Genomic DNA, 15,548 nt, shown 5'->3' with positions numbered 1-15,548 from the left:
GTAATGTGCCAGGTAAGAAAGCGACAGAACTTACCACGTGTACCAACAGCTGAAATTCCTTCGGTTTCAAGGAAAGGGTGGAGGAACCGAGAATAAATAATAAAAGTCAAGGAATTCAGTCAGATTTTTCAACACTCAGTAAGTCTATCTTTTGCTCTGGCAGCAGTATGTGGGTTGTAAGCTGTTATTTTCCATAAATTAATAATATGTGCCCATCGTGTGTGTATGCAGACCATTCAAAGAGAAAACGTAAGCAGCACATATCACAGATCTGAACACTGTTTAGCTGTTCATTAATTCTCAACAACTGCAGATAGGATGTCTAGGTAAACTTTGTCGAAAATACGCACCTTAGTGTTTTTCGTTCCAACATCAAGTAGGCTGTATTCAGTTTAATATAAATAAAATTTTCCATCTTTTCAGTGCTGGTTAAATAGTTTTTTTATTGGTTAATTTCACGCAGAGTGTACAAAAATCACATTCGTTCAAAAATGGGCGCACAAAGCAAAGAAGATAAAATAAGTACAGGTGTTGTTAATTTGGTGTTAAAAAAGGTGTCGTATCCTAATTGCAGTGTGTAAAGCCAGTTGGCTGTTCTTGTTGACATATGTGTCCTGCCTTTGATAACCGATCATGGTGAACACGCCGTCCTTACGTAGCTGTTGGAGTCAAGAAATAAGAAACTAAAGTTAAAATGAGGCTTGGAAGTACGGAGTGAAAGGAAGAAACGTAGGCATAGTTTTTACGTCAAGAGAGGAAAAGAGTGCACTCTGGATTATATAACAGCAAAGTGAGTTTGTGAAGTCATAGGTCAGGGTTGTAAAGTAATGAGGTGAAAATGGGAGAATTCTTTAGAGCAAAACTGCAGAAAATAAGCCGAAGAAATATAGCCTGTAACGCAAAAGAATAAGATGCAGTGACTAATTTTGATATTTGTTTATAACCTCGTCCACCCCTGTAAAATGGAAGGGGAATAGGGCATCAGTGTATTTCCGGCTGGTACCGAAGTAACTCTGACATGATAATGATATATTTTGAGAGAAATAATCAGGCGCAGTCAGAGCCAGAGGACAGAACGACGTGCGGGTAGCTATACAGAAAACGTTATTCAGGACTGGAGGAGGTATGAAGCACAGGAGGTTTTCCTTAGGTGAAACTATTTGCGAGCGTTTACTGGCCACTCCCTGCTAAATATAAATAATTCATACTTATGGCCTCAACAAACTGGTTACTTTCGTTGAAGTATTTCCAAAACCTTACGCACCAAACAACCATTCAGTAAAGGAACGCTTATACTACTCACCGATGAGGACAATAATAATTAAAACGGCTAAGTGAGCAGCTCGCATCGTGAAAAACAGAGCTCCTGCTTTCTTCCTTTCGCTTCAGTACCGGTGTACGCCTACTTTTGAGTTCTTTTATGAGAGTGAGTAACGCCCGAAGCGTATTTTAGCTTCCGCGAGGCACGCGGCACTCTCATGTAGTTTTATTGTTTTACCGCATGAATAGGTGATAGTCGACATAGTCGGCTCTCCTCAACTGAAGGTAGAAAACAAGAGGCTTTGGACAGCATAATGCATCGATTCTTTTCCTTGTTCCCTTTGTTCAAGCGTCCGATGCGCTTGATCAGCGGTAACTTTTCTACAGGCATAACCTCACAGGCGGGCTCAGTGTGTCCTTCTTGGCTGCACCTGCCGATGACGCCATGCTGAACATTGTCTTACTGTCTAAAATGGCTTAGCGACAGTCTTAACACGCTAGGTAGATGTGCTAGCAAAGCATAAGCCACTCTGGGATGTCGCACTCGTGATTGTAAGGGCGACCTGGCGGTGTAACTCCAACCGTGATATATTGGATCGCTATCGATTTTGAAGACCGAATTTAAAGTACATAGCTTTCAAAACGTCAGAGGAAAGGAACGATTTTCTAGGGCGCTAAAATCGTGCCATCTGCGCTACCTTTGAGCGCACGTAAACAAAGAGCACGATCACAGCCCCCGCACAACCTCACGAACCCCAATTTTTATTTCGAACAGTGGCACACTTTGCGCAAGCGTCACAATATAGACGTAATACAAGTTTCACAAGCAATTTCAGAACAAACAATACTGCGTCATGTCATGCCCCTTACAAAAATTCTTTAGAAATTCTGCCGAAATAGACATTCTGCAGAGAACTCGTATAATCTAGTTTATAGACGATACATATTCTATAGGCATTCTATTGACAATCTATAGACTTATTGCCGTACAATTTTCGTATACTTTCCACTGAGAGTCTATGCACTGTGAATCGACAAAAAGCATATGCCTTCAGGAAAGCCGTACAGGCTATAAGAGCGGCATAGAAAGCCTTTGGACTATGTTCCTAGAGGAAACTCTATTTCTAATCAGAGAAGATCATCCAGTACGTCATTAAGGCCCACTACACTGAAGAACAAATTTTTTGTTCTGCTACATTCCTCTTTGTAAATTAGAGGCCGCTGCACTTACATAGCCTACTTGGCATTCTCAGGCCTAGCTCTCTGCCAGCTAAGGTACACAGAGTTCTTTGTGAACATCGGGAAGGAAAGCTGGCTAATTCAGTTGCCTAATGCAGTATTTACTATTCGTTCCGACTTAACCGCTACGCTGTATGGCAGCGATGAATTACCCGATAATCGAAAATTCTTGAGGCAAAATACAATTGCAAGCAAGGGTCTACATCTCTGGAACTGGCTGCTGGCGATACTTTTAACTATCGCTACAAACTGATGCGTCCGCGCACTGCAGTGATAAGTAGCCGCGCTCCTTCGGGCCGAGAAAGCTATCGGTTGCGGATTAAGTGCACCACGCAAGAACAGAAGATTGAGCGACTTATTATGACATTGATATTATATGAAAAATGACACCCATAAAACGAAGACATGCACGGACGAGCGGTTACTTTCAATTAAACTTTTCGTGGCCTGTACTGCGCATGTAAACAAGTATAGGCGAAAAAAAAGAACGTGCCGATGAATTCCACCGATCATATACGCAATAAATCTCATTATGAGACAGCAAAGGCATAAACAAGTCGTGCCGGAAGTCTCGGATCAGGAATGCCTCCACGCTTCCTTACTGAATTGTAAGCATGTGCAGAACAGCCATTTCTCTTTAGCACAATTGGAAAAATCTTATGATTCAAGCACCTAGCCCCTCAAGCATTGTTATCGCCACATAAACCTTATAAAGAGGCATTGCCCAACTTCCACTGCCGTTTAAAACGCATGGTGTTCAGATGCGCGGTAATTAAATAACCATAGAATTCCGCACGATCTGTGACTTCTGAAATACTGCCACATGATAACGGTGGCCCTCAGTCGCTTGTGGTCCTCGCTGCGACCTAATACCCCTTCGTCATAAAGTGCAGACAATGAAGAGCGCTTAACGAAAGAAAATGTGTTTGTAAATAGTTCGAATGTTGTACGAGGACAAAGTTATCGCATTAAAAAAGCGATCAAGACCGAACAGTTACAGAGTACTGAAACAAAACGGAACCACCAGGTAAGTGCTGTTAAAAGGAATGAAAAATATAAAAGCAGCGGCACCAGACAGCCGAGAACCGAACATAGGGGATGAGCACTCGAGTACGTTTTTGCAGGCAAGTTGGTGCATTACTGGAATTCTTTTTTGTCAAGTTCGCTCCTTCTTGTGGTGTCTTTCTGCGCTAAAAAAAGAACTCCGGTGATTAACATAGGAAAAACTTCTAATTAAACTCAAAAGAGCTACAACTGGGGCTATAGTTGGAAATGCATCCTTGAAGGTATTGGTGAGCGCTACCAAAATACGGAAAGGGAAGAACACAGAAGACAAGCGCTGGTCTTGTGTGTTCGTCCCTTTCCGTATTTTTATAGCGCTCACCAATACCTTCAAGGAAAACTTCTACCACACCACTTGTGAATATGCTCAGATTGTCTTTACGTATTTATGTATCTTAATTTTTTACATTAAATGTTGTCTCGCAGAGCGATACATTACAGGAGTGGATACATATACAATGATCATGATATAGAAATATGTGAGCAAAGGAAAGAAAAAGAAAAAATTGTGAGTAGCTTAAGTTGGCTAACCCTGGAATTCAACCAGAAGCAAGGACGCTTGCTAAGCATCTGAGGCTTGTCCATGGCAGCTTCGTTACACACTATCGACAGCCGTTCTATATATACCCACACGACCACGTGGCTATGACGAGGTATCACATGGTATTACGACACTATGCTTTAACAAGAGTTGTTGTCGGGCTAGTTGGTGACCGTCTACAGAAACCATGTCGTATTGGACTAAAACCACGATACAAATGAGAAGAACACATAGCACAGGACGAGCGCAAACTATCAACTGGTTTATTAAGGGGCCGAACCCCCCTAAGTATAGAAAATACCCGCGCATGTGCTCAAGATAAAATCACCACAAGCCCTAGGGGTTCGGCCCCTGAATAAACCAGTCGATAGTTTGCGCTTGTCCTGTGCTATGTGTTCTTCTCTTTTGTGCCGTGGTTTTAGCGCAATATAACATCGCTTCTGTAGTGTTATGACACCCCCATCGGATGTGATCACGTGACTTCACATCACCCCATCGAATGTTCTTAAGGTCGAAGGTAAACCCAAAAGTCAACTAAAGGTCATGGGTCAAGGTCAAGGGTAAGGGGTTTGACACCATAATTGTACCCCATATGGTCATACGCGGCTAACGTGGCTGGGCTAAAGGTCACTAAAAGTCCTCATCCGGCCTACACGATGACTAATTTACATACAATAGTGAAGCGTTTCGCTTCAAAACAAACATTTGTGCAAATAGGAGTCGGGGATATAGAAATAATCTGATTGCAAAGCCCGCTAAAAAATGCGGCACGACATATGATTCGGTAACTGATTGAAAAATTCAGCAAGCCGCAGTGGGCGAAATGAACCATCCAATAAGTTCCAGATTACTATGGTGTCCGGAAAAAAAGATAATATTTCTGAGAATTCTATTGATGCCCGAAGAGGAAATTACTTTTGGCGGGCTACTGCGTCTCTTGCGTGATGAACGACTCATGAACTGAATTGGTGCTAGCACAAATAAAGTGACATGTAGAATCATGGGAAAAAAAATTGACGTGGTAACGTATGCGCCTGTCAGCAAGGGAAGTGATGAGATGGCGCCATTAGTCGCGGACGAGGATTTCCGTTTATAACGCCGTTAAATAGATCTCTTTGCTTTTTTTTTAACATTACCAAGTTATTTTTTATCGCGTATACGATAGGATTACCAAAAAGGAGAATCATACTCAAAAAGTGGCCGTGCCAATGATTTGTACTATGCAAGATTCCACTTTTTGGGGGCAATTTTCAAACTAGACTTCAGAAAACCAAGTTTCCTCTGCGCTTCCACGCAACTTATACCTGCAAGCCTATGTCACTTCAGAGTAACTGCACCATTTACTTGTGATAGGCTGTTTTATTCATTATTAAAGTTGTGCTTGAGTGGTTCCCTTTTTTTCGCATGTATCATAAACTATTTTTAAATAAATCAATTATTCTCATTCCGCACCCGTCACAAAACTTTTCTAATGCAATATTCACCTTATCTTGACCAGGAATTGAGGATATTGCAGAATGAAAGGCGAATTCATCGGCATATAATCGCATTTTTAACGGAAGGTCATCAGTAGCTGTATAAACATCATATATGTAAATAATAATTAAAAGTTCCCCTAAAACAGTCCCTTGCGGCACCTTCAAAGCTACCTAAAGGCTTGGCGATTTCGTTTGGTTAAAGAAAGCTATCTGCGAACGCAAGTGCAAGTAATCACTTAGAACGCCAAGAAGGTTATAATCATTAACAGAAGCATTAAATTTAGGTACAAGTGTTTGTTTGCATATGACATCAAACACTTTCGCATAACCTATAAAAAGAGCATCAATCTGCTCTCGCGCGTTTAGCGTTGTAGCTATATAATGCCCGAATTCGATAAGTTTTCACACGGAAAAACCTGCACGAAAACCATGCTGTGCTTTAGGCAATACATAGTGTTTGTGTTAAATACTGCTGAATGCATTTATGAGTAAATGGTCTAGGAGTTTACGTGTTGCGGATATTAAGGAAATTATACTTTTTTATTTTCACATCTCATGAACATGAATGACGAATCCACTTTAACTAGGCATATACCGAGCACCTGCAAAATGGCCCGTTGGTTTTACAGCTAGTAATATCATGCACATGAACTTCTAAATTCATCAGAATGGCTGATGCTCTTATTCCCATCATAGCTTTTCCTAGACAGTAGATGACAGCTTAATGTCGTATTCGACAAATCATCGACTTTCTCTTACACTTTGTTAGCATGCTTGAGAGATTTTTTCGGCAATTAAAAAGACGCATTACCTATGGTAGGCCATGTCTAATTTACATCTGCCTGAAACTCACTTTTTGAATGGTTTGCTACCTTACTAATTATTGCTTTTAGACGTTCTTTGTTGCGGAAGGTTTTTGTCACAGTGAATCGGTCTAGGCGCGTAAATAATCGTTTTAGCGGCCTCAATTTTGCATTATGTTGTGTGAATTCTGTACACGCGCGCTATTCGAGTAGTACCGTTGCATGCATAACTATTTACTGATCAGCGATCCAATCTCTGCGACTGAAATTGTAGAGATTTTTGCATTAGACCATACACTATCTTTTGCAGTTATTGGTCCAAACAGTGTTTGTACGCCTGTCTTGTATTCTAGCAGTAAAGTCTCTTCTAAAAGCTAACCATGTTCGGTCTCACCACACTCCGTTTTCTGCATTATTCTCAAAGCTCTCAATACGCGGCATAACAGCAAACATTATTACTGCTATTGTTTGTACTCGTACAGCTACTGGCTTCTGTACATGCGTCAGGACTTGCACTCCTACGACTTCAGTTATTGCTACTGCCATGACTAATTATAATAAATAGGTAATAATTCCATTCATTGTTACTTAGCTTGAATAACACGCATCGCTAGTTGCAATCCTAAAAGAAGTAGTTTGGGTGATAGTATTCTTTTTATAAAAGGGTAACAACGGCCCCATCCTTTAGCCAGCTTTTGTAGCATATGTTCACATAATCAGTAGGTGTAGTGGGCTTTTGACAAGCGGCAGGGAGGCGCAGGAAGTTAATAAAAGTGTGTTTGCTCCAACCTCAATCAGTGTAGAAATATTTCCTTTCGAGTATAAGCGGTACGTGTGAAACATTTTGCAATTTGTTTTAAACACCTTCATGGCCCAGCGGGTATTATTCTGTGGAGTGAAATAATATTTGTGTTGTGTTGGGTTTTATGGCACATAGGCGGCTAAGGCCATCATTGAGTGAAATAATAGTTACACTAAACAGGACGCCATATATGGGAATACAGCCACGAACTGCCACATGAGATTTGTTTGGCTGTGTTTCCCGAAGTTAGCACAAATTCAACAACTGTGCACCTGCATGGAAAACTGGGAGGAAACAGAAAAAAAAAGCAAACAAGAAACCACAAGAAAGCATTCATGTAGCTCCAAAAGCAGGATGGAACACAAGTCATGGGCAAAAATGACAACATAATTTTTAAAAGGCTCTACATTGTCGGTGAGCGTCATATCTGCTGGAAAATGACCCCAATCGGATTATGTACTTTAACTGAAAGAATTTAAGTAAGGTGTTATGTGGCAAATCGTAACGCACCTAGGCGCGCATGATCAGTGCGTGCTGACACAGGTGGGCGAATTAAACAGTCCATGTTTAGAAACAAGATTAATATTGCAAATGTTTAAGCAAATGGAAAGGCACCACAATTTCTTCCCAGTGAAATCGTGGTTAGAGGCATTCTGCTTTTCATTAGTGTGACATTTCATGCGTGGCCATAGCTGTGAATAATAAATCGAGCTACAGTGCTTCCTACAGCTGTAAAAGCAGGCTTCACCGCCCTCTTTAGAGGTCTCCGTATCAGCACAACATACTCGAGCTTTAATGCAAGCAATGATTTATAAAGTTGAAGTGTGACTGAACTGGGTGCCTTAGAAACGGTTACTGTAAGGAAACAGAGAATGCCGTTAGAGTTTCTAGGATCACTGGTGCCAGAGAAAGTTTGATATCAGATGTACAACAATGTATATGCAGTATGTTATCGGCGCTAAGTAAGAGTTCTTAATGCAGTAAAGGGCTGGTAAAAAGGCGCCGCGATCTTCAAATCGCAATGAATTGCATTTGAATTAGTTTGAAACAATTTCCGTTTTAGTGCAGTGCTCAGTAACACAGTAAATATCTGCTTACAGTGAATTCACATCATTAGTATTTTTATTTCACTGTATACTATGCAATCGTAACCAAAGAATTTGAGGATTTAACATTCTTAGGCATGTAAATAATGTAAATAAGGTTTGATTAAGCAATAAGACGTTACATTTAATGACGAAGAAAGAAGACATTTAGAGTAAGTGAACTGCAATCGGTTATATAAAACCGTGAATTCTTGGTTGGACACCCAGGCCAAAATGAATATGTGCTATTCCATACAGCTTGTCTATACAAAACCAGGCTACGGGGCATTGTTGAAGGCTCTGCCGAAATCTAAGAAAATGGCGTTTACCTATCAGCATTGATAATTGGCGGAATAAACTTCGTTACACTAAAAGTTAATATGTGCGCTCAACTGGAAAATAGTTCCCTGGAACTGCGCTGTGTAGGCATGAAAAACAAAAATCATTACAGAGAACTTCACAGTTGAACAGAAAGGTACTCCGGGTGCTTCTGCACAATATTCCTGTTATTGAAATGTCCCTAAAATTATAGTGCGAGTGTTTGTCGCTATATTATTGCGTCGCAATCACTTTAGCTAGTTTTCATGAAATCGTGAGTCATATCTACTATGCGAAGCGATATTTCAAGCAATTTTATTAAAATATTGCCGTGGATAGCTTAGTATTCTTCAATACATTGGAGTTAACTTTCTGAGGCCCATAAGACGGGGAACGTTTCAAATTGTAAAGTATATTAAACTTTCTATTAGCTAAGTCTGGTAGGATTGATTGGAAAATAAGGTTGCGTACATCGTCTCTAATATACGTAATGTCGTTTATGGAATTTGAAAAAGTCACACTTGATATCTCAACCTGACTACACCCTCCAGTGGGTGGAGTCACGCTGAGGATGATGACTACATATATTCCAAGAATACACATTCGTTCTTCAAACAAGGATAAAATCTTTTTGCTGAAGTAAGGCCAGTTCCTCATATATAAATATATGTAGAAGCGCTCGTCCAGGGCTAATCTACTAATGATTCTTGGCCGCTGGTTAACACCAACGTGACATCTGGTGTAGGTGCTGGGTATGTCGTTAATGTACCGTACGCCCCTTTCAAGCCGCAGTCCAAACCCCGGACAAATACCTAAGGTAGATACGCCAGTCCGCCAGGGCAGTCGCCGATTGCAATGCCTACCTCCCGAACTTTGACTGCTCCGTGCTTCTAATCCATCACAAAGGGCTACCACAATGAATCCTACAGCTACAATTCCATCGGTCCTGCTCCACCACTGACGAGAGCCACCCCATTTTCCACGGCCAACCCCACTAAGGCGCAGATGAATGGCTGCACCAGTACTACCGGGTGGCCATCTGCAATGGCTGGGGCGCTGACTGCAAGATGCGTCACGTTTGTTTCGCCCTGGAAGACTACGCGAGGACCTGGTTTATCAACAATAAATCTAGCCTTCGAGCGTGGGTCACGTTCAAATCCGAGTTCCTCCAAGTGTTCAAGGACAGCACGTTACGCAAGAAAAAGGCTGAGCTGCTTTTTCGAGCCCTACATCAACTCTCCAACGAGAGTGTGACAGTGTACGTCGAAGAAATGAAGAGACATTTCCGGCGTGCGGACCCAAACATGTCGGAGGACAGGGAGGTAAGCTTTCGGATCAAAGAGGTTAAGTAGTAGCTATTCGCCTGCCTGGTTCGAAGCCTTCCAGTGACTGCAACTGACTTCGTAAAGGAGGCGAGCTCCATCGAAAAGTCTCCTGACATGAGGGCCTTAGAGTACGACCGCACAACAGCATCGATGCTCACGACCACTGTGCAAGGAGAACGATGAATACGGCGGAATCCCTACGTGAGATTATTCGATTCATCGTGCGAGAAGAACTGACGAAGCTCTTTCCGGCTAAGGTGCAGCCTCAGGTTGCCACACTTGCTGATGTTCGCGAGGAGGTGCAACAAGCATTTAGTACGAGCACACCAATACCTCTCCCAGGCCCGGTACAGCCGCAGCACACTAATCTCAGCTACGCCGCCGTCACACGTTGTTTCATTCCGTCTCAGTCAAACCCATGTTACGACGCACTGTCGGACGTGTGAAGAACGACCGCAGGACTTCGCCGATTACATCTCGCAGGCGGACTCAGTACAGCGCAGCTTCTCTCGCTCATCATCTCCGCATCGCTGCAGTTTCCCAGGACGGGACCAGTCTCAGAGTCCCCGTAGGGGAAACTAGATGCAGCATCCTCAGGAGGTGCGGCTGCTCAATGACAAAATGTGCAAGGTCTTCTATCGCTGGAAGTGAGTTCACACACAACGCCGAATTCTGTAGCTGTACCGACGACTCATCAGCCAAAAGTGCCTCAAAACAAGCCGATGTCCTGACTTACCCCTCCGTTGCCACGACGCCATTCCTGGAGGCCGGACTCCTTCGACGCACTGCAGCCCAGACTGAATGCATCGACATCCCCAAAGTAAAACGCTAGCAACCGCCGACAAGGATTTCGGTCGACGGCACCTATGTAACCGCGCTGGTGGATACTGGCGCCGATTATTTTGTGCTCAGTGGACATTTCGCTGCGACTCTAAAAAAAGGTCCCAAAAGCCGCTTTGGACAGCCCACAGAGCGTACTGCAGGGAGCCATTTGATCACACCAACGGGAGCTTGCACGTCGCGGGTAACCGTGCTAGACCAAACATTCCTGGCAACGTTCGAAGTACTAGCCGAGTGCTCCCAGGACGTCATACTCGGCAGGGACTTTCTAACTGGAAACGGTGATTTGATTGATGTGCAATCGCAGTACATCAAGTTCTCGGGCGAGAAGGCCACATTCGTCAATATTGTTCTGCAAGAGGCGCATAACATTCTAGATGAACACGCGACCATGCCCCCACGTTTCAATGCAATGGTAACCATCGGCTCAAAGATCATACGGCAAATTGAGGGTGTCATGTTAATCAAGCAGCTGTTGCTTCTGGACAGAAGACTTTCCATCGCCAGGGCGATTGTCTTCCTCCAAGATAGCAAGGTCGAAGTTGTTCACAGAAGTTTCAGCAACCAACACCCACACCTTAACAAGGGGACAACTGCGGCGTATATTAATGCTCTTAGGAAAACTTGTTCCTCTATTGATGCTTGATGCTATATTGATGCTCTTAGGGGGCATGATCTAAAAGCGAGACACGTGGTTCCAGGTGCAAAGCACACACGCCGCCTTACTAGCCCACTTCGAAATCGGCGACCTTCTGCATCGAACTGTTTAGTTTCCTTGCAACCTTGTTATGCAAAAAGCTTATTGGTACCCCATCGTGGCTTGTTCGTATATACGGAAACTCTACACAGCTTCCTGAGTTCACATCTTCAATTTCTTCGCCTGTCCTTGGTTTTTCCATTCGTCTTTTTTAATGCGAATGCATTTCTAGGCTATGTCGACGGGTTCGTGTCACCAAAAGATGTCTGTAGAAGTTGTGAGGTCTTCAGAAGAGGTAGCTTAAAACAAGTGGTTGTTATTGAAATAGGGTAATGTGAGGATGATGTCGAAAATAAGAATTAAGTCCATAGGAAGAGTAGGTAATTGATTAGAGCCAAGACTCTCGAAAAACGTCGTAAAAGCACATACGTCGATGTAGTGAGTGAGCAATTATATATAAATGGAAGTGTAAACAGCCGAAAAATGTTTAATAAATTTAGATAAACAGTTCAAAAGATTTATTAAGTGTCTAAAAGATAAAAGGAGATAGAAAAAAATGCTAATTAGAGTAAATTAGGTAATTAATGAGAAGGAAAAGGTGATGGACGGGTAAATAGACTGGACGGGTATAGAGTGAGTGGGCGGGAACGAAGCGCGACACCGAATTTCAAAGACACAGAATGGTTGCCGGGATGAAACGAGGGTATAATCAAAGTTAATGAATAACCAATCAGTGAAGTGAACGGGAAAGCATCCATGGCGCCAAATTTGAAAGGCGACCAGTGTCGTGGAGGCGTCAACGCTTTCAAATTCTTCCAATGCGGGTAGCCGCAGTGATCTCTAATTTTTGCTTTGTACCAGGGAATAACTCTCACAAGCCGAACACTAAGCGCCATAATTTTTTCAGCGCAGCAGCACTTGTCGTTAGTCGTACGCCTTCACTTAGAGCCTTCAAGTTTTTTTAGAATAAACAGAAATCTTAGAAATCTTGAAAATGGGATTCACTGCAGTAACCGCATACAAGTTATCGCGCATTATACAAACAGATCTTTTATTATATAATTACACCGGAGCGCCTTCTGCGCCCCATTGTCTGCGTATCCCCGAAGAACAACGCACACCAATGCTGCACCGTGATAGGGTTCATTTATTCGCTTATTTATTTAGCAATACTGTGAGCCTTAATCTACAGGCCCATAGAGAAAGTTGGCTACCGCGGAATTGACAATGTGAGCAGATTATTTTGTTACTCACATAAACGCATCAATTCACCCAGGTTGGAAAAGAGAAAACAAACTGGCGCTTTACGGAACCAAATCGATGAAAGATTCCAATTTGGTGGAAAAGCTAGAATAAAATCACTTTCAACATCCCGTGGTAAATAATTCCAAATCTTAACAGACGATGGAAAAAAAGATAACCTTTATTAGTGCAACGTGTGAATTTGTGTCGTAAAACCCCCTTTACATCGATCCTGGCCATGTGCGCACATCGGTGCTAGTGCCCCGGAGGCCCGGCAGAGAAATAAACAAAGGAGTGTCGGTTTTCTAGCTTTGAGACGGGAAGCTGGTACAACGGGCATCTATCAAACCAGTATGCGCTGCCGTCACATTTGTAAAAGGCTGAAAACATGTAGGACTGTGCGACCGACGTATAGCCTCTTTTACTGCTATCTGAGACATATTGTTAGAGCTCCTCTGGCGTAAACTATGGATGAGGCATGAGAGCGTCGCGAACGCAGCCAAGGCTTAGGCCCTATGTGGAGGAGCCATTGGGCACAAAGAGAACAATGGATCCGCATATAGCGAGAAGCAGGTTCTGCTTTGAAATGAAAAGTATATTCCGCTTCGTAAGAAATACAAAAATCAAATAAAAGAAACGTCCTTGGCTTCGTACAGGTATTAAAGAAGAATACTTCAGGGCCGTAGAGAAAACAGATGTCCTTAATGCTGGCCGGCAGTCAAAGCAGTCCCGCACACTGTTAAAATGGCGTTACATTACCAGCGAGAACACTTCGAACGCAAGATCACAGTTACGCATTGTTATCGGGTGAGCGCAAATGCGTGTAGAGATCCAGGTCGCGTTCTATCAATGGTAGGAGCACCAATGTCGGGGCGTTCTGTTTACTGCAGACCACAATACATGGCCTATACTCTACGCATGCTGTCGTTCCGCGAGAACACAATACTTGCATCTGCTTAGGCTCGCGTGAAGCATTTGTTCTTTGTCACGGCGAAAATTTTAATCTTCTCTGAAACCCTAGATAGATAGATAAAGAGGAGGAGGGAAAGACAGGGATGCTAACCAGAAATGGGTTCCGGTTTGCTACCCTGCACTCGGGAAGAAGGATTAGGGGGCTAAAAGGAAGAACTAACATTCTTGGCAGCATATGGGAACATGTCGAAGTATTTTAGGAAACAACGGTGTAGACTATCTCCTACGTACATTATTAATATACAGTAATTATTTGCATGCAGCCCAAAAATACGTGCTACAAAGCTAAAATGTTTCGCTCTTCGACATTTTTATAGTTGTATTTCGAAAATGGCCTATAAAACGTACTGTTCCAAAGGTAGTTTTTAGAACCAGCAGGTTTTACATTCTGGTCACACGTGCTGTGTATACGTTCCTTTCCTTTGCACAGTTTTATGCATGTTTACTGGCACTCAAGGAGGTCTCTTCATTTCTAAACTATCACGCGTTTCGCCCTTGCAAACCAAGTTTGAAGTAACGCACGTGGACGATCACCGGTGCCTAACTGAAAAGCAAGATTGGGATGATAGAACTACTGACATCCGCTCACGTTAAAAAACTTAATCATGACGAACGCTGCGAAGACCAGACATTCCTGATAAAAAAATTATTGAAATTGTTTGCTTCAACAGACTGGCTAATGTTCATAATGACAGGTTGCTAGACGGCACATTTGCAGGCACTGATAAACAATCCGTACGCTTGGTCAAAGGAAACAAAACAAATATATTTTACGTGCGCTTACGGGTTCACGAACTTTTTGTTGCCCCAACTGGCTATGTACCTGTGCTGGCAATGAGACTGAAGAAAAACAAATTGTTTTTCGACGAAAATTCAGACCGGCGAATTATACGCCGGATGCGGACTATAATCCGGTAACTATGCTGTTAAGTGTCGCCTTGGTCTGACTACTCACATAATCTGCTAGCCTTACAATACCAGTTGTTGGGCGAGTTGGTGCTGACGATGATCCATAACAGTGCGACAGACGGGACAAAGAGGAGACACACCACACAGCGCTGACTCACAACTAAAACGTTTATTGGCTGCCAGCCAGTATAAATACTGGTCTGGTGGCCGGGAAAAGAATACAAGCACGCTTGACTTGCGTGATATCAAACATCGCCAGTTCATCAGGCACGTGTCAACATACTTGAGTCATCAGTGCAAAATATCACCCCTACAGCAGGCACGAGTTTTCATTCACAATCAAGGTAGCGGGTTTCCTTATCCGACAAGGCTACAGAGGGAGTGCTGATACACTGATCTGAAGTCCTAGCTATCAGGTGGGCTTCCATTATTTCCCTAGTTAGCGAGTCGCGGTTCTTACCTAATACAGAGCATTCCTTGTAAAGGGGAAAACAAGTTTTTGAGTCGTCGTTGTCTTCCTCGTCATCGTCATCTTCGTTGTCTTTGCAGTTTCTGCAATGTTTTGCTAAGTGGCCTGTGATAGCAACACGAGACATGATATTGGTGTTCCTTTAATCTTTCGTTAACACATCGGCCAGTTTGGCCGATGTAACATTTGCCACATGACAGAGGTAGAGAGTAGATGACCCCTTCCCGGCAAGGCACGAATTGTTTCGCGTGCCTTATCAAGCAGCTGCGTGGTTCCCTTCCTACTGAATTTACTTTTTTGACCAGGCTAGACAGTCGCTTAGGCGCCGAGAAGACAACTTCGACACCAGCATGTTTCTCAATTCTTTTCAAGTTATGCGAGACTTGGTGCAGATACGGTACTACGGCAAACTTTCTTTTCTTTTCCTCCTGTCTCGCTTCACCTATCTTATCCAGTCCGACCTTTTCCTTCAGTTTTTCCGCAACAGAACCCAAAACGTCTGCATG

At 42.9% G+C, this 15,548-nt stretch overlaps 1 long non-coding RNA gene across 20 annotated transcripts in view; it reads right to left on the bottom strand.

Moving 5' to 3' along the window:
• Positions 1-15,548, bottom strand: part of LOC144128217 (uncharacterized) — a 159,863-nt gene that overhangs the window by 108,061 nt on the left and 36,254 nt on the right. Inside the window, exons 1-2 of one of the 20 annotated variants that reach the window (XR_013313742.1) lie at positions 1,304-1,462; positions 35-58 (exon numbers count right to left, since the gene is read on the bottom strand). The exons of the other annotated variants lie outside the window; for them this stretch is intronic. This is a non-coding gene — a long non-coding RNA (uncharacterized LOC144128217). Of the gene's footprint in view, positions 1-34; positions 59-1,303; positions 1,463-15,548 lie in introns of those variants that run through there. 20 annotated transcript variants of the gene reach the window in all.

The sequence above is a fragment of the Amblyomma americanum genome, chromosome 4 (genome assembly GCF_052857255.1).
Source record: "Amblyomma americanum isolate KBUSLIRL-KWMA chromosome 4, ASM5285725v1, whole genome shotgun sequence".
In the NCBI taxonomy this organism is placed as follows: domain Eukaryota; kingdom Metazoa; phylum Arthropoda; class Arachnida; order Ixodida; family Ixodidae; genus Amblyomma; species Amblyomma americanum.
This window is presented reverse-complemented; position numbering and strand designations above follow the sequence as displayed.